Here is a 15,847-nt window from a genome sequence, read left to right as displayed (position 1 = left end):
AGAAAGAGGAAGAAGTAAAAACGAAGGAAGAAGTAGAAACAGAAGGAGGAAGAAGAAGAAGAAAGAGGAGGAGGAAGAAACAGAAGGAGAAGAAGTACAAACGAAGGAGTAGGAAATAGAAAACAGAAACACGTCCCTATATGTGGGGTTTCAGGCCGCTGGGTTCGTCTTGAACTTGAAAACACTGATATTTTAACTGAGAGAGAGAGAATGTCCAAAGTACACGCAAGTTTGAATATTTACCGTACGTTCAATTATAACTTTAAATACGAGACATTAAAAACTTACTTCCACCCTGTAAACAGAGAAGAAAAGACACAAACACACACACATACATACACAAACACATACATACACAAACACATACACAAACACAAAACCACCACACAAACAAACCCTCACACAAACACAAACACAAACACACGACGCTAAAACCAAGTCCCAAATAAATGCAGCCAGCTTCTTCTCTATCCTCCTTACACTCGTACTGTGCCTATACTCAGCTACTTGTTGAAGGGAGACCGATGAGGTTTACGAGAATGTTACCCTGACATGATAAATACGCATTCCATCCTCCTCCTCCTCTTCCTCTCTCTTTCTCTCCTTTCTCTCCTCCTCCGCCTCCTCTCTCTCCCCCTCTCTCAGCAGTATAATTTTGTGTGCTCTTTTTCTTCTTTTCATGGGGACGTGTCTTCTACTTCTTTCTCATTTCTTTCTCCTTTGTTTTTTTTGTTTTTCATTTTTCTTCTTTCATTTCTCCTTAGTTTTCTTTCTCATTCCTCTTTTCACAGGGACGTGTTTTCTACTTCTTTCTCACTTTTTTATCTTTCGTTTTTTTTCATTTCATAGGAACGCGTTTTCTGCTCTTTTTCGTTTATTCCTCCTTCGTTTTCTTTTTCTTTCATCTTTTCATTGGGACGTGTTTTCTATTCGTTCTCACTTCTTTCTCCTTCGTTTTCTTTTTTTTTCATCTTTTCATTGGGACGTGTTTTCTACTTTTCTCACTTCTTTCTCCTTCGTTTTCTTTTCTTTCTTCTTTTCATTGGGACGTGTTTTCTACTTTTCTCACTTCTTTCTCCTTCGTTTTCTTTTCTTTCTTCTTTTCATTGGGACGTGTTTTCTGCTTCGTTCTCATTTCTTTCTCCTTCGTTTTTTTTTTTTTTTTTTTTATCGGGGACGTGTTTTCTGCTCTTTTATCTTTGTATCTCCTTCGGTTTCTTTTTCTCCCTTCTTTCAACGGGGATATGTTTTCTGCTCTTTTTCTTTAAATTCCACTTTCTTTTGTTTTTGTTTCTTCTTCTTTTCATAGGGACGAGTTTTCTACATCCTTATCTCTTCTTTCCTCTTTGTTTTCGTTTTCATTCTTTTTCCAGGGACGCGTTTTCTACTTCTTTGTTTTCTTTCCTTTTCCTTTTCTTTTTCTACTTTTTTGCCACTTTTTTTCCATTGCCGTTCTCATACTCAACACCTTATCCTTTCAACAGTTACAAAACACGCATCTTCAACTTACGATTTTAACGATAACTATAAATGAATATTGTTATTTGTGTGGAGGCGACAGCTTGGGGTTTGGACACTGGAAATACAATATTCTGAGTACGACAATTGGGTTACACTGCTAGCTCTTCCTGTGGACCCCTCCTATATGTGTCCTCTTATGTCTTGGAGTAAACTTTTCTGTACTCCTCTTTATAGGGGCAGTGATTAACGGGATTTTTTTTTTCATTGTTATTTTTTTTTTTACCCTTGAGCTGTTTCCTTTACTGTAAAAAAAAAAAATCATGTGTATGTGTCCTCTGGCGTGGCTGTGTTTCCTGCTGTTTGTTTTCATCCCCTTCTAAGTATGTGTCCCTTGTTTGTTTCATCCCCTTCTAAGTATGTGTTCCCTGCTATTTGTTTCATCCCCTCTTAAGTATGTGTTCCCTGCTGTTTGTTTCATCCCCTCTTAAGTATGTGTTCTCTGCTGTTTGTTTCATCCCCTCTTAAGTATGTGTTCCCTGCTGTTTGTTTCATCCCCTCTTAAGTATGTGTTCCCTGCTGTTTGTTTCATCCCCTCTTAAGTATGTGTTCCCAGCTATTTGTTTCATCCCCTCTTAAGTATGTGTTCCCTGCTGTTTGTTTCATCCCCTCTTAAGTATGTGTTCTCTGCTGTTTGTTTCATCCCCTCTTAAGTATGTGTTCCCTGCTGTTTGTTTCATCCCCTTCTAAGTATGTGTTCCCTGCTGTTTGTTTCATCCCCTTCTAAGTATGTGTTCCCTGCTGTTTGTTTCATCCCCTCTTAAGTATGTGTTCCCTGCTGTTTGTTTCATCCCCTCTTAAGTATGTGTTCCCTGCTATTTGTTTCATCCCCTCTTAAGTATGTGTTCCCTGCTGTTTGTTTCATCCCCTTCTAAGTATGTGTTCCCTGCTATTTGTTTCATCCCCTCTTAAGTATGTGTTCCCTGCTGTTTGTTTCATCCCCTTCTAAGTATGTGTTCCCTGCTGTTTGTTTCATCCCCTTCTAAGTATGTGTTCCCTGCTGTTTGTTTCATCCCCTTCTAAGTATATGTTCCCTGCTGTTTGTTTCATCCCCTCTTAAGTATGTGTTCCCTGCTGTTTGTTTCATCCCCTCTTAAGTATGTGTTCCCTGCTGTTTGTTTCATCCCCTCTTAAGTATGTGTTCCCTGCTGTTTGTTTCATCCCCTTCTAAGTATGTGTTCTCTGCTGTTTGTTTCATCCCCTCTTAAGTATGTGTTCCCTGCTATTTGTTTCATCCCCTCTTAAGTATGTGTTCTCTGCTGTTTGTTTCATCCCCTCTTAAGTATGTGTTCCCTGCTATTTGTTTCATCCCCTCTTAAGTATGTGTTCCCTGCTGTTTGTTTCATCCCCTCTTAAGTATGTGTTCCCTGCTGTTTGTTTCATCCCCTCTTAAGTATGTGTTCCCTGCTGTTTGTTTCATCCCCTCTTAAGTATGTGTTCCCTGCTATTTGTTTCATCCCCTCTTAAGTATGTGTTCCCTGCTGTTTGTTTCATCCCCTCTTAAGTATGTGTTCCCTGTTGTTTGTTTCATCCCCTCTTAAGTATGTGTTCCCTGCTGTTTGTTTCATCCCCTTCTAAGTATGTGTCCCTTGTTTGTTTCATCCCCTTCTAAGTATGTGTTCCCTGTTGTTTGTTTCATCCCCTCTTAAGTATGTGTTCCCTGCTGTTTGTTTCATTCCCTCTTAAGTATGTGTTCCCTGTTGTTTGTTTCATCCCCTTCTAAGTATGTGTTCCCTGTTGTTTGTTTCATCCCCTCTTAAGTATGTGTTCCCTGCTCTTTGTTTCATCCCCTCTTAAGTATGTGTTCTCTGCTGTTTGTTTCATCCCCTTCTAAGTATGTGTCCCTTGTTTGTTTCATCCCCTTCTAAGTATGTGTCCCTTGGTGTTTGTTTTATCCCCTTTTAAGTATGTGTCCCTTTTGTTTGTTTCATCTCCTTCTAAGTATGTGTCCCTTTTTTTTCGCTCCCTTCTAAGTATGTGTCCCTTGCTGTTTGTTTCATCCCCTTCTAAGTATGTGTCCCTTGCTGTTTGTTTCATCCCCTTCTAAGTATGTGTCCCTTGCTGTTTATTTCATCCCCTTCTTAGTATGTGTCCCTTGCTGTTTGTTTCATCCACTTCTATGTATGTGTCCCTTGTTGTTTGTTTCATCCCTTTCTAAGTATGTGTCCCTTGCTGTTTGTTTCATCCCCTTGTAAGTATGTGTCCCTTGCTGTTTGTTTCATCCCCTTCTAAGTATGTGTCCCTTGCTGTTTGTTTTATCCCCTTCTAAGTATGTGTCCCTTGTGTTTGTTTCATCTCTTTCTAAGTATATGTCCCTTGTGTTTGTTTCATCCCTTTCTAAGTATGTGTCCCTTGTGTTTGTTTCATCCCTTTCTAAGTATGTGTCCCTTGTGTTATTTTCATCCCTTTCTAAGTATGTGTCCCTTGTGTTTGTTTCATCCCTTTCTAAGTATGTGTCCCTTATGTTTGTTTCATCTCTTTCTAAGTATGTGTCCCTTGTGTTTATTTCATCCCTTTCTAAGAATGTGTCCCTTGTGTTTGTTTTATCTCTTTCTAAGTATGTGTCCCTTGTGTTTGTTTCATCTCTTTCTAAGTATGTGTCCCTTGTGTTTGTTTCATCTCTTTCTAAGTATGTGTTCCTTGTGTTTGTTTCATCCCTTTCTAAGTATGTGTCCCTTGTGTTTGTTTCATCCCTTTCTAAGTATGTGTCCCTTGTGTTTGTTTCATCTCTTTCTAAGTATGTGTCCCTTGTGTTTGTTTCATCTCTTTCTAAGTATGTGTCCCTTGTGTTTGTTTCATCCCTTTCTAAGTATGTGTCCCTTGTGTTTGTTTCATCTCTTTCTAAGTATGTGTCCCTTGTGTTTGTTTCATCTCTTTCTAAGTATGTGTCCCTTGGTGTTTGTTTTATCCCTTTTAAGTATGTGTCCCTTGTGTTTGTTTCATCCCTTTCTAAGTATGTGTCCCTTGTGTTTGTTTCATCTCTTTCTAAGTATGTGTCCCTTGGTGTTTGTTTTATCCCTTTTAAGTATGTGTCCCTTGTGTTTGTTTCATCCCTTTCTAAGTATGTGTCCCTTGTGTTTGTTTCATCTCTTTCTAAGTATGTGTCCCTTGTGTTTGTTTCATCTCTTTCTAAGTATGTGTCCCTTGTGTTTGTTTCATCTCTTTCTAAGTATGTGTCCCTTGGTGTTTGTTTTATCCCTTTTAAGTATGTGTCCCTTGTGTTTGTTTCATCCCTTTCTAAGTATGTGTCCCTTGTGTTTGTTTCATCTCTTTCTAAGTATGTGTCCCTTGGTGTTTGTTTTATCCCTTTTAAGTATGTGTCCCTTGTGTTTGTTTCATCCCTTTCTAAGTATGTGTCCCTTGTGTTTGTTTCATCTCTTTCTAAGTATGTGTCCCTTGTGTTTGTTTCATCTCTTTCTAAGTATGTGTCCCTTGGTGTTTGTTTTATCCCTTTTAAGTATGTGTCCCTTGTGTTTGTTTCATCCCTTTCTAAGTATGTGTCCCTTGTGTTTGTTTCATCTCTTTCTAAGTATGTGTCCCTTGTATTTCTTTCATCCCCTTCTAAGTATGTGTCCCTTGTGTTTGTCTCATCCCCTTCTAAGTATGTGTTCCTTGTGTTAGTTTCATCCCTTTCTAAGTATATGTCCTTTATTTGTTTCATCCCCTTCTAAGTATGTGTCCCTTGTGTTAGTTTCATCCCTTTCTAAGTATGTGTCCCTTGTTTGTTTCATCCCCTTCTAAGTGTGTGTCCCTTGTGTTTGTTTCATCCTTTTCTAAGTATGTGTCCCTTGCTGTTTGTCTCATCCCCTTTTAAGTATGTGTCCCTTGTTTGTTTCATCCCCTTCTAAGTGTGTGTCCCTTGTGTTTGTTTCATCCCTTTCTAAGTATGTGTCCCTTGCTGTTTGTCTCATCCCCTTCTCAGTATGTGTCCTTGGCTGTTTGTTTCATCACCTTTAGAGTATGTGTTTCCTGCTGTATGTTTCACACCCTCCTAAGTATGCGTCCCTCGCTGTTTGTCTCATCCCCTTCTAAGTATGTGTCCCTTGCTGTTTGTTTCACCTTATAAATATGTCCCTCGCTGTTTGATTTATCCCCTTCTAAGTCTGTCTCTTGCTGTTATGTGTATGTGTTATCCTCTGGTATGTGTGTTCCGTGGCCCCGCTCTTCCTCGTTCTCCGTTGATGTTATGCGCGGCGAGACCAATACGGAAGGCTTAAGACAGCGAGGGTTTTATTGCTGGATGCCCCGGATGGCAGAGATCGCAGATAAGGATATTGTAATGATTCCATGGCCATGACAAGGGTGTTCATTGTGTCTACTACTCCTACTATTACTTCTGCTGCTACTACTTCTACTACTAATATTACTGCTGCTGCTGCTATTACTACTGTTTTTGTTGTTATGGGTTATGTTGTGGTAGTAGCAGTAGTGATATATATATATATATATATATATATATATATATATATATATATATATATATATATATATATATATATATATATATTTTTTTTACGTCGCGCCCTATTGCGCCGGTAGGCTTGTTCCCGGTGGGGCCTGATGGTTTGCCCAGCCCGCTCTGGCGCAGGCGAGTGTTTATAGTGACGCCATTTTGTGATGGTGGTTGTAGTTGTAATGTAATGTAGGAAATTAAAAAAAGAATAGATGTGATAGTAAAAGGAGAAAGAAGAAGAAAAAGATGAAGAAAAAGAAGAAGAAGAAGAAGAAGAAGAAGAAGAAGAAGAAGAAAAGAAGAAGAGGAAAAAGAAGAAGTAGAGGAGGAGGAGAAGGAAACAAAAATAAAAAGGAAATGAAAGAAAATGTATTAAGAGAAGACGACGACGACGACGACGACGAAGAAGAAGAAGAAGAAGAAGAAGAAGAAGACCATAAACAAAAAATAAATGAATGTAATAGTAATAGCATTATCATCAGCAGCCGCAATAAACTTCTTCATAGGCAGTCGGGGCCGTCGTCACTTTACCACCAGAGCTTGGGTCTCTGCGTTTTTCTATTTTTTTTCAAATTTTTACAAATTCATCGTCCATAGCCACCTCACTCTCCCCCTGCCTGCCTTCCCCGCCCCTCCTCGTCCCCGTGTTAACAGTTCCTGAGGACAGGTGATATTCTCTCTCTCTCTCTCTCTCTCTCTCTCTCTCTCTCTCTCTCTCTCTCTCTCTCTCTCTCTCTCTCTCTCTCTCTCTCTCTCTCTCTCTCTCTCTCTCTCTCTCTCTCTCTCTCTCTCTCTCTCTCTCTCTCTCTCTCTCTCTCTCTCTCTCTCTCTCTCTCTCTCTCTCTCTCTCTCTCTCTCTCTCTCTCTCTCTCTCTCTCTCTCTCTCTCTCTCTCTCTCTCTCTCTCTCTCTCTCTCTCTCTCTCTCTCTCTCTCTCTCTCTCTCTCTCTCTCTCTCTCTCTCTCTCTCTCTCTCTCTCTCTCTCTCTCTCTCTCTCTCTCTCTCTCTCTCTCTCTCTCTCTCTCTCTCTCTCTCTCTCTCTCTCTCTCTCTCTCTCTCTCTCTCTCTCTCTCTCTCTCTCTCTCTCTCTCTCTCTCTCTCTCTCTCTCTCTCTCTCTCTCTCTCTCTCTCTCTCTCTCTCTCTCTCTCTCTCTCTCTCTCTCTCTCTCTCTCTCTCTCTCTCTCTCTCTCTCTCTCTCTCTCTCTCTCTCTCTCTCTCTCTCTCTCTCTCTCTCTCTCTCTCTCTCTCTCTCTCTCTCTCTCTCTCTCTCTCTCTCTCTCTCTCTCTCTCTCTCTCTCTCTCTCTCTCTCTCTCTCTCTCTCTCTCTCTCTCTCTCTCTCTCTCTCTCTCTCTCTCTCTCTCTCTCTCTCTCTCTCTCTCTCTCTCTCTCTCTCTCTCTCTCTCTCTCTCTCTCTCTCTCTCTCTCTCTCTCTCTCTCTCTCTCTCTCTCTCTCTCTCTCTCTCTCTCTCTCTCTCTCTCTCTCTCTCTCTCTCTCTCTCTCTCTCTCTCTCTCTCTCTCTCTCTCTCTCTCTCTCTCTCTCTCTCTCTCTCTCTCTCTCTCTCTCTCTCTCTCTCTCTCTCTCTCTCTCTCTCTCTCTCTCTCTCTCTCTCTCTCTCTCTCTCTCTCTCTCTCTCTCTATCAATTTACCACTAAGTCACACACACACACACCACACACACACACACACACACACACACACACACACACACACACACACACACACACACACACACACACACACACACACACACACACACACACACACACACACACACACACAGCTACACACACACACACACACACACACACCACACACACCACGCACACACGCACACTTTTTACTTCAGTTTTATTTCCTTCCTTGCTTTGCTTTCTGTTTCCTCCCATCTTTTCCTTCCCACCTCCTCCCTCCCTCTCATCTTTTCCCTCCCTCCTCCTCCCCACTCCCATCCTCCCTCCTATACGCACCTCCGCCCATTGCTCCCCCTCCACCTCATTTGACACTAGTAAACTCCAATTTCTTTGTTTCATTTCTTACAAAAACATCATTTAACCATAACTTGGCCCTCTCATTTATTGCTACAATCGTTGGGCTGAGTACTTTGAGCAGCTGTACATGGCGGACCCTCCACGTGGGCAGCTTCCAGGTGGGGGATGCTGACCCACCCATTGACAAAAGCCCACCCTCTCTGGGCGAGGTCAGAGAGGCTGTGGCCAAGTTGAGGGGTGGAAAGGCACCTGGCGCCTGTAACATCAGCGCGGAGCTGCTCAAAGCTGGAGGTGAGGCCATGATCCGCGGGTTGCATGCTGTCTTGACTGCCGTATGGCAGTCCGGTACCATTCCTCCTGACTGGAAGAGGGGGTTGGTCGTCCTTATCTGGAAAGGGAAAGGGGACCGCCAGGACTGCATCAACTACCGTGGTATTACACTGCTCAGTGTGCCAAGCAAGGTGCTTGCCCACCTATTGCTAATGCGAATTCGCAGCCAGCTGCTGAAGCTGCAGAGACCTGAACAGTCTGGGCTCACGCCTGGTAAGTCAACAACTGACTGTATCCTAGCGCATCGCATACTGGTGGAGCGCCGACGTGAGTTTCGACAAGGGATGCTTGCATGCAGCCTGTCGATCTCAAGAAGTCGTTTGATTCAGTGCATCGTGAGGCACTCTGGTATCTTCTGCGACTCCGTGGGATTCCTGCGAGGACTATTGGTCTGCTGACTGGCCTGTATTCTGGGACAGAGAGAGCTGTGAAGTGTGTGTGTGTGTGTGTGTGTGTGTGTGTGTGTGTGTGTGTGTGTGTGTGTGGGTGTGGGTGGGTGGGGTGGGGGGGTGGGGGGGTTGTCCAGCTTCTTTCTCGTGAATGCGGGAGTGAGGCAGGGCTGTGTCCTTGCCCCATCGCTTTTCAACACTTGTATGGACTGGGTACTGAGCAAAGTTGTAGACCAGAGTCATTGCGGAGCATCCATTGGCAATACCAGGGTCACTGACCTTGTGTTTGCTGATGATGCAGTAATCCTGGCGGAGTCGCTGGAGGTTTTGGTGATGACTCTCGAGGCACTGCACGAGGAGGCGAAGCCCTTGGGACTTCAGGTCTCCTGGGCCAAGACCAAGGTACAGGTGTTTGGAGGCTTGCTGGATGACACAGTACATAAGAACATAAGAACATAAGAACACAGGAGTCTGCAAGAGGCCGGCAGGCCTGTACGAGGCAGCTCTGTTCATGCGTGTGGTGAGGACGTTGAGATCTCAGAAAGTTTCACGTATCTTGGTAGCGTAGTTCATAACAACGGTGAGTCTGGCCAGGAAGTCTTACGGCGGATTGGTCTGGCCCACGGTGTTATGGACTCGCTCAACACGAGTATATGGCGTTGTCGATACCTGTGCAGAAGGACAAAGATCCGGATCTTCAAGTCCCTTGTGCTCCCTGTCTTACTCTATGGTTGTGAGACATGGACACTAAATGGAGACTTGGAGAGGCGGATTGATGCCTTTGGTAATAAGTGTCTACGCAGAATCATGGGATATCGCTGGAATGACTTTGTGTCAAACCGGCGACTATTCTGTGAGACTGATTCCACATATATTACCTGCATAGTCCGTCAACGCCAACTCCGGCTATACGGGCACATGGCACGTTTTCCGGAAGCTGATCCTGCTCATCGGTTTGTCTCTGTAAGAGACAATCCTGAGTGGAGGAGGCCAAGGGGATGCCCACGGAGTTCGTGGCTTGAGCAAGTCGATAGATCCTGCCGGGAGGTACTCGGGTTGGGAGACCCCGGGCTTGGCGTCGTAGGGTGGGCGAGGCGACGCACCCCCCGGTGAATGGCCCCTTTGATTAACTAACAACATATCTGTTAAAGATATGAGAGAGAGAGAGAGAGAGAGAGAGAGAGAGAGAGAGAGAGAGAGAGAGAGAGAGAGAGAGAGAGAGAGAGAGAGAGAGAGAGAGAGAGAGAGAGAGAGAGAGAGAGAGAGAGAGAGAGAGAGAGAGAGAGAGAGAGAGAGAGAGAGAGAGAGAGAGAGAGAGAGAGAGAGAGAGAGAGAGAGAGAGAGAGAGAGAGAGAGAGAGAGAGAGAGAGTGAGAGAGAGAGAGAGAGAGAGAGAGGAGGAGTTTTGCCATAATCGAACTATCTGAAGAATTCCGGTGCCCTAATCAAGATATATATATATATATATATATATATATATATATATATATATATATATATATATATATATATATATATATATTACATAGATCTTGGCCCTAATGCGCAGTCACTAGCATATCAACGTGAATATCTACAGAGTAAAGCGAAAAAAAGAAAGAGAGAAAGAAAGACAGGAAGAAAATAAAGAGTAAACAAGAGAAAGAAAACGAAGAGAAAAAGAAAGAGAAAGAGAAAGAATAAAAGACAAATAAAGAAAAAAAGATAAAGAGACAAAGAAAGAAAAAGACAGAAAAAAGAAAAAAAGAGAAAGAAAGAAAGAAAGAAAGAAAGAGAAAATTAGAAAAACAAAAAGAAAAAGAGAAAGAAAAAAAGAGTAATAAGGAAATAAAAAGAGAGACAAAGAAAGAAAGAAAGAGAAAGAAAAAATATATAAAGAAAGAAAGACAAAGAAAGTAATGAGAGAAAGAACGAAGAAAGAAAATGAGAAAGAAATAATTATAATGAAAAATATATAGACAAAGAGAGAGAGACAGACAGGAAGAGAAAAAGAAAGAAAGGAAGAGAGGAAAAGATAGAAAGATTAAGAAAGAAAAGAAGAAAGAGGAAGAAAAAGAGAGAAAGAAAGTGATAATGAGAAAGAAGGAAAATATATAGACAGAAAGAAAGAGCCTCCCCTTCTCAATCCACTCCTATTGTCTTCTGGGATGTACAGGTGTGTATAGGAAGGGAAGGGTGAGATGGGTCTCGGTGACAGGCTGAGAGCGAACTTGAAGGGAAAGGCTGAGGAAGTGGGAATCTACCTCCTGCGCAGCCAAAAGGGAGACATCGGCCGTAACTTCATCAAATATGTTACTGTTATTGTTATTGCTGTTTTCATTATTGTTGCTACGTGTACTAGAATAGACCACCAATATTACCACCAGCATCACCACCAACATAACTAACAAGGAGCCTCGAACGATTCATTAATTACCGCCACCACCACCACCACCGCTAATCACCTCCACCATCACTCCTGGACACGTGCAGAATACATCAGGCCTCTCTTTACGATCCCTGACGTAAGCGTGGTCACCAAACTCACTTGTCCCTGTGTAATGTGTCCTTGGTGCCACGAACAGGCTGACTTATCGCCTCACCCTTGCTCGCCGGCACTTCCTGATCCTGCCCTTCCTATCGTGGCCTGTTACGTTATGCAGTTCCCTTCCTGTGTGTGTGTGTCGCCTTCTGATGTTGTTGCTGTTGTTGTTGATGAGGTTTCAGGCTCCGTATGTGAGTGGCCCTTGATCCTTGTCCTAAGCAGAAACAGGAAAAAGCCCGCAATGCCACAGTTCCCACACGCAGAGAACAGGGTGGGGGAAAATTTGTCACTTCCTTCTCCTTCGTTTTATTTTTCCTTCTCCTCTCCAAGATTAGATAGTTATGCTTTTCTTTCTATTTCTTTTCTCTTTTTTTATGGCAGAAAGTTATTATCTCTCTTTTGTTTTCTTTATTCTTTTCTCAATGATTCGGAGTAAATTCCAAGACTGAGGAACAGATTCGGTTGGAGCATTCCCTTGATATTCCTGCTGTGTGTGTGTGTGTGTGTGTGTGTGTGTGTGTGTGTGTGTGTGTGTGTGTGTTTGCCTAGTTGTAGTTTTACAGGGCCTGGGCTTACGCTCGTGTGGTCCCGTCTCCATATCTGTACTTGTCCTGCATTTCCTTTAATAGGTGTGTGTGTGTGTGTGTGTGTGTGTGTGTGTGTGTGTGTGTGTGTGTTGTCCCCTTCCCCAGTGGCGTAGCGAGAGATCTGTATACATATTGGGGGAGGGGGAAAAATGGGGGATCTAAGCATTTTTGGGGGGAGAGTGGTGGGGACAGTACTCATAAGAAACCCCACACAAGCTCCCTCCCCCCCTCTCCGTTACTACTTCTGTATTTTCCTCCAATGCAAAGTATGTGTCCTGTGCTGTTTATTATTTATTTTTTTAGTGTATACTTATGTCGTCCATTGATTTATATGTGTCAACCCTGCTGTGTGTGTGTGTTCCTTGCTGTTTATGTTCTATCTCCTGCTAAATATGTGTCACTTGCTGTTGATGTGTATATGTTGCCCACTGATGTGTTTATGTGTCCCCGTAGCTTGCGTGCATGTCATCCAATCCTATGTAATGTGTCACCTCTTTCCCGCCCTCCTTTCCCTCTTCTTCCATTCCCCTATCCTTTTATCCTATCCTATGTTTTGCTGTGTCACCTCTCCCGTCCTCCTTCTCTTATCCTATCCCCTAAGAGTTGACGGCAATCCTAAGCAATGTGCCAGCTCTCCCGTCTTCCTTTTTATCTTATCCTATGCAATATGTCACTTTCTATCCCGTACTCTCTTCCCTTCTCATCCCATATCCATTTAAACTTCACGGCAATCCTATGCAATGTGTCATCTCTCCCATACTCTTCTTCTGCTCGCTCTAAAGTTGAGGTCAGGAAGGCGATACTGGTCATAAAAGAGCTATCGCGGCCACCAGTGTTTTTACAGCCGCTTGTGTGAGTGTATGGGTGTCGAGGGGAGCGGGTACTGCACGTCCTCCTTTCCCCTATCCCTCACGCTTGCTGTCTTGCGTGATGTGGGTGAAGGTCGATGGCTCTCATGTGCCACTCAGAACTTCTAATGTTACACGTCGGAGGTCCATCGTTAGCGTATATTGATGCGTCAAGAACCGGTTTTGAAAGAGCAGAGGGTAGTAGCAGCGAAGGCGGCAGGTCAAGGGTGAAACGGAGTGAGATAGAAAAAATATAGCGCTTCTCCCACAAATAAAGAACAGAAAGTTGAAAGAGAGGAAGGAAAGGAGTGAGAATGAAATATAAACTACGGAAGGAAAGGAGTGAGAAAAAAAATACAACGGAAGCAGGTCAAGGGTGAAATAGACAGAGAGAAGAAAAAATAGCACGGCCCACGCAAATAAAGGACAGGAGATTAAAAAAAAAAAGGCTTAAATTCGGTTGGTGTCTCGATTCTCCCCCCGTGAAAGCGTTTAAGTGGAAGGAAGAAGGAGTTAGGCCGACAGCAGATTTTTTTTACAGCAAAGGAAGCAAGTCAAGGGTGAAACATGGAGATGAAAAAAAAAAACTCCTCTCACAAATAGAAAATAGAAGATTAAAAAAGGAGGGTTAGGTTCATTTCGTGGCTTGATGCTTTGATGTTTCCTCTCGTGACAGCGTTTAATTAAGTCGAAGGAGGAAGGAAATACAGACGGGTGGGTGGTTAAACGGAGCTTTGTGTTAAACTAAACGAAAGGAAAGTGTACAAAATGCCTTATTAGTGTGTGTGTGTGTGTGTGTGTGTGAGAGAGAGAGAGAGAGAGAGAGAGAGAGAGAGAGAGAGAGAGAGAGAGAGAGAGAGAGAGAGAGAGAGAGAGAGAGAGAGAGAGAGAGAGAGAGAGAGAGAGAGAGAGAGAGAGAGAGAGAGAGAGAGAGAGAGAGAGAGAGAGAGAGAGAGAGAGATTTACATAGATTTACATAGAAAATCAGACCACACAGACCCCATGGTCCAGACTTGGTGGTCTGTCCTTAAACCTAAGTGATTTTACATTAATCAGAAGACTCCAAAACGTTGCATTTCTACTCTAGTTGATATTAAGTTAATGGAAGTGACGGTCGAGCTTGTTTTTGAAGGAGTCAATCGTGTTACACTGGACCACTGATGGTGGAAGCTTATTCCATTCTCGCACTACAACGTTGGTGAAGAAAAATTTGGTGCAGTCTGAACTTACTTGTCTACATCTGAGTTTTACGCCATTGTTCCTCGTGCGCAGAGTGTCATCGATCATAAACAATATTGATCTGTCTACATTCGTGAAACCATTAAGTATTTTAAAACATTCGATCAGTTTTCCTCGGAGGCGACGTTTCTCAAGAGAGAACATGTTAAGGGTAGAAAGCCTTTCTTCGTAGGATTTGTTGCGCAAGGAAGGGATCATTTTCGTTGCCCGACGCTAAACACCTTCTAATTTAGCAATATCCTTTGCATGGTGGGGGGACCAAAACTGTACCGCATATTCCAAGTGGGGTCTGACTAAACTGTTGTAGAGCGGGAGTATTACATCTTTATTTTTTAATACAAAGTTTCTTTTAATGAAGCCCAACATTCTGTTCGCTTTATTTGCTGCATCGATGCATTGCTGTGAGAATTTGAGGTTTGACGCGATTTTGACCCCCAAGTCTTTGACGCACTGAACGCTTTTGAGTTTAACGCCGCGCATTTCGTATTCGAACTACTTATTCCTAGTTCCAACTTGAAGGACCTGGCACTTGTCTACGTTAAAGGGCATCTCCCATCTATCCGACCAAGCTGAAATTTTGTGCAAATCCTCTTGGAGGCTTTGCCTGTCTTCGTCAGTGAGAACCGAGTTACCAATCTTTGTGTCGTCTGCAAATTTACTAATGCGGTTATTGAGTCCAACATCCACGTCGTTGATGTAAATAATGAAGAGCACTGGGCCAAGGACCGAGCCCTGAGGGACGCCACTAGTGACAGGCGCCCACTCTGAGTTAAATCCGTCAATCACTACTCTTTGTTGTCTGTTGCTCAACCAATTCGCGATCCATTGGTTTACTTGACCGTCAATACCTATTTGCTTTAATTTGTAAAGTAATTTATGATGCGGGACTTTATCAAACGCTTTCTGGAAATCAAGATAGACTACGTCCAGTGATTTGGTTACGTCATAAACAGTGAAGAGGTCGTTATAAAAGGTTAATAGGTTTGATAGGCAGGATCTTTTGTTTCGGAAGCCATGTTGTGAGTCCCCAATCAATGAGTGGCTTTCAAGGTAACTCACAATTTTGTCTCTAATTATGCCCTCAAGTAGCTTACCTACAACCGAAGTTAGACTAATGGGCCTGTAATTACCTGGTACTTTTTTATCTCCTTTCTTGAAAATCGGTGTCACGTTAGCCTTTTTCCAATCTGAAGGGACGATGCCTTGTCGCAAGGACATATTGAATACGGTTGTGAGGGAGGAGAGTATTTCGCGATCCGTTTCGGGTCTTTTCCGTTTGGCGTACAGCGCTAAAAGTAATTTTAATATAGATTTTTCTATGTATTTTTGTCCGTAGAATCAGAATATCACATTATTTTTTTGGAGAAATTAACAGTTTTTGAGTTATTTGCCTTTGAAGTTATTTTCTTCCTATCTATTACTGAAGGAATTCAAACTTTAAAAAGTCGTAATATTCAATATTATATACAATTTATGGATCTTTTCCATTTGCAAACCTTCAGCAGTCATGGAAACGCTTTGAAAATCCAATTCAAGGACTTTTTTTTTACTCTTGAAAATATGGGATAATGTTTACGAAAGCGCGTCGCCTCTGGTGCTGGCCGCGGCGAGGCTGCAGCGGGTGTTGCGAGAAATACCTCCTCGCTGAAATAAGTCACATATACATGAGGGGGGGGCCCCCTGGTTATTAGGGGGGGTCGAGGGGGGCACAGCCCCCCCGTTAGTAGGTCGTAAAGTTCGGTTGGAGTAGTTTAAATATGCTCCCCGGACCCCGACCCTAAGCCCTCTGCGAGCTATTTTGAGGCTGCGGCGGCTGCAGCGTTGCCGCGGCCAGCAGAGGAGGCGACGCACTTTCGTAAACATTATCCCCTATTTTCAAGAGTAAAAAAAAAGGGAGAAAATAACTTCAAAGGAAAATAACTTAAAAACTGTTCGTTTCTCCATAAAACGGTTGTCATATTCGGATTCT

The sequence above is a fragment of the Eriocheir sinensis genome, chromosome 22, assembly GCF_024679095.1.
Source record: "Eriocheir sinensis breed Jianghai 21 chromosome 22, ASM2467909v1, whole genome shotgun sequence".
Lineage (NCBI taxonomy): Eukaryota > Metazoa > Arthropoda > Malacostraca > Decapoda > Varunidae > Eriocheir > Eriocheir sinensis.
Note: the sequence above shows the minus strand (reverse complement) of the source record.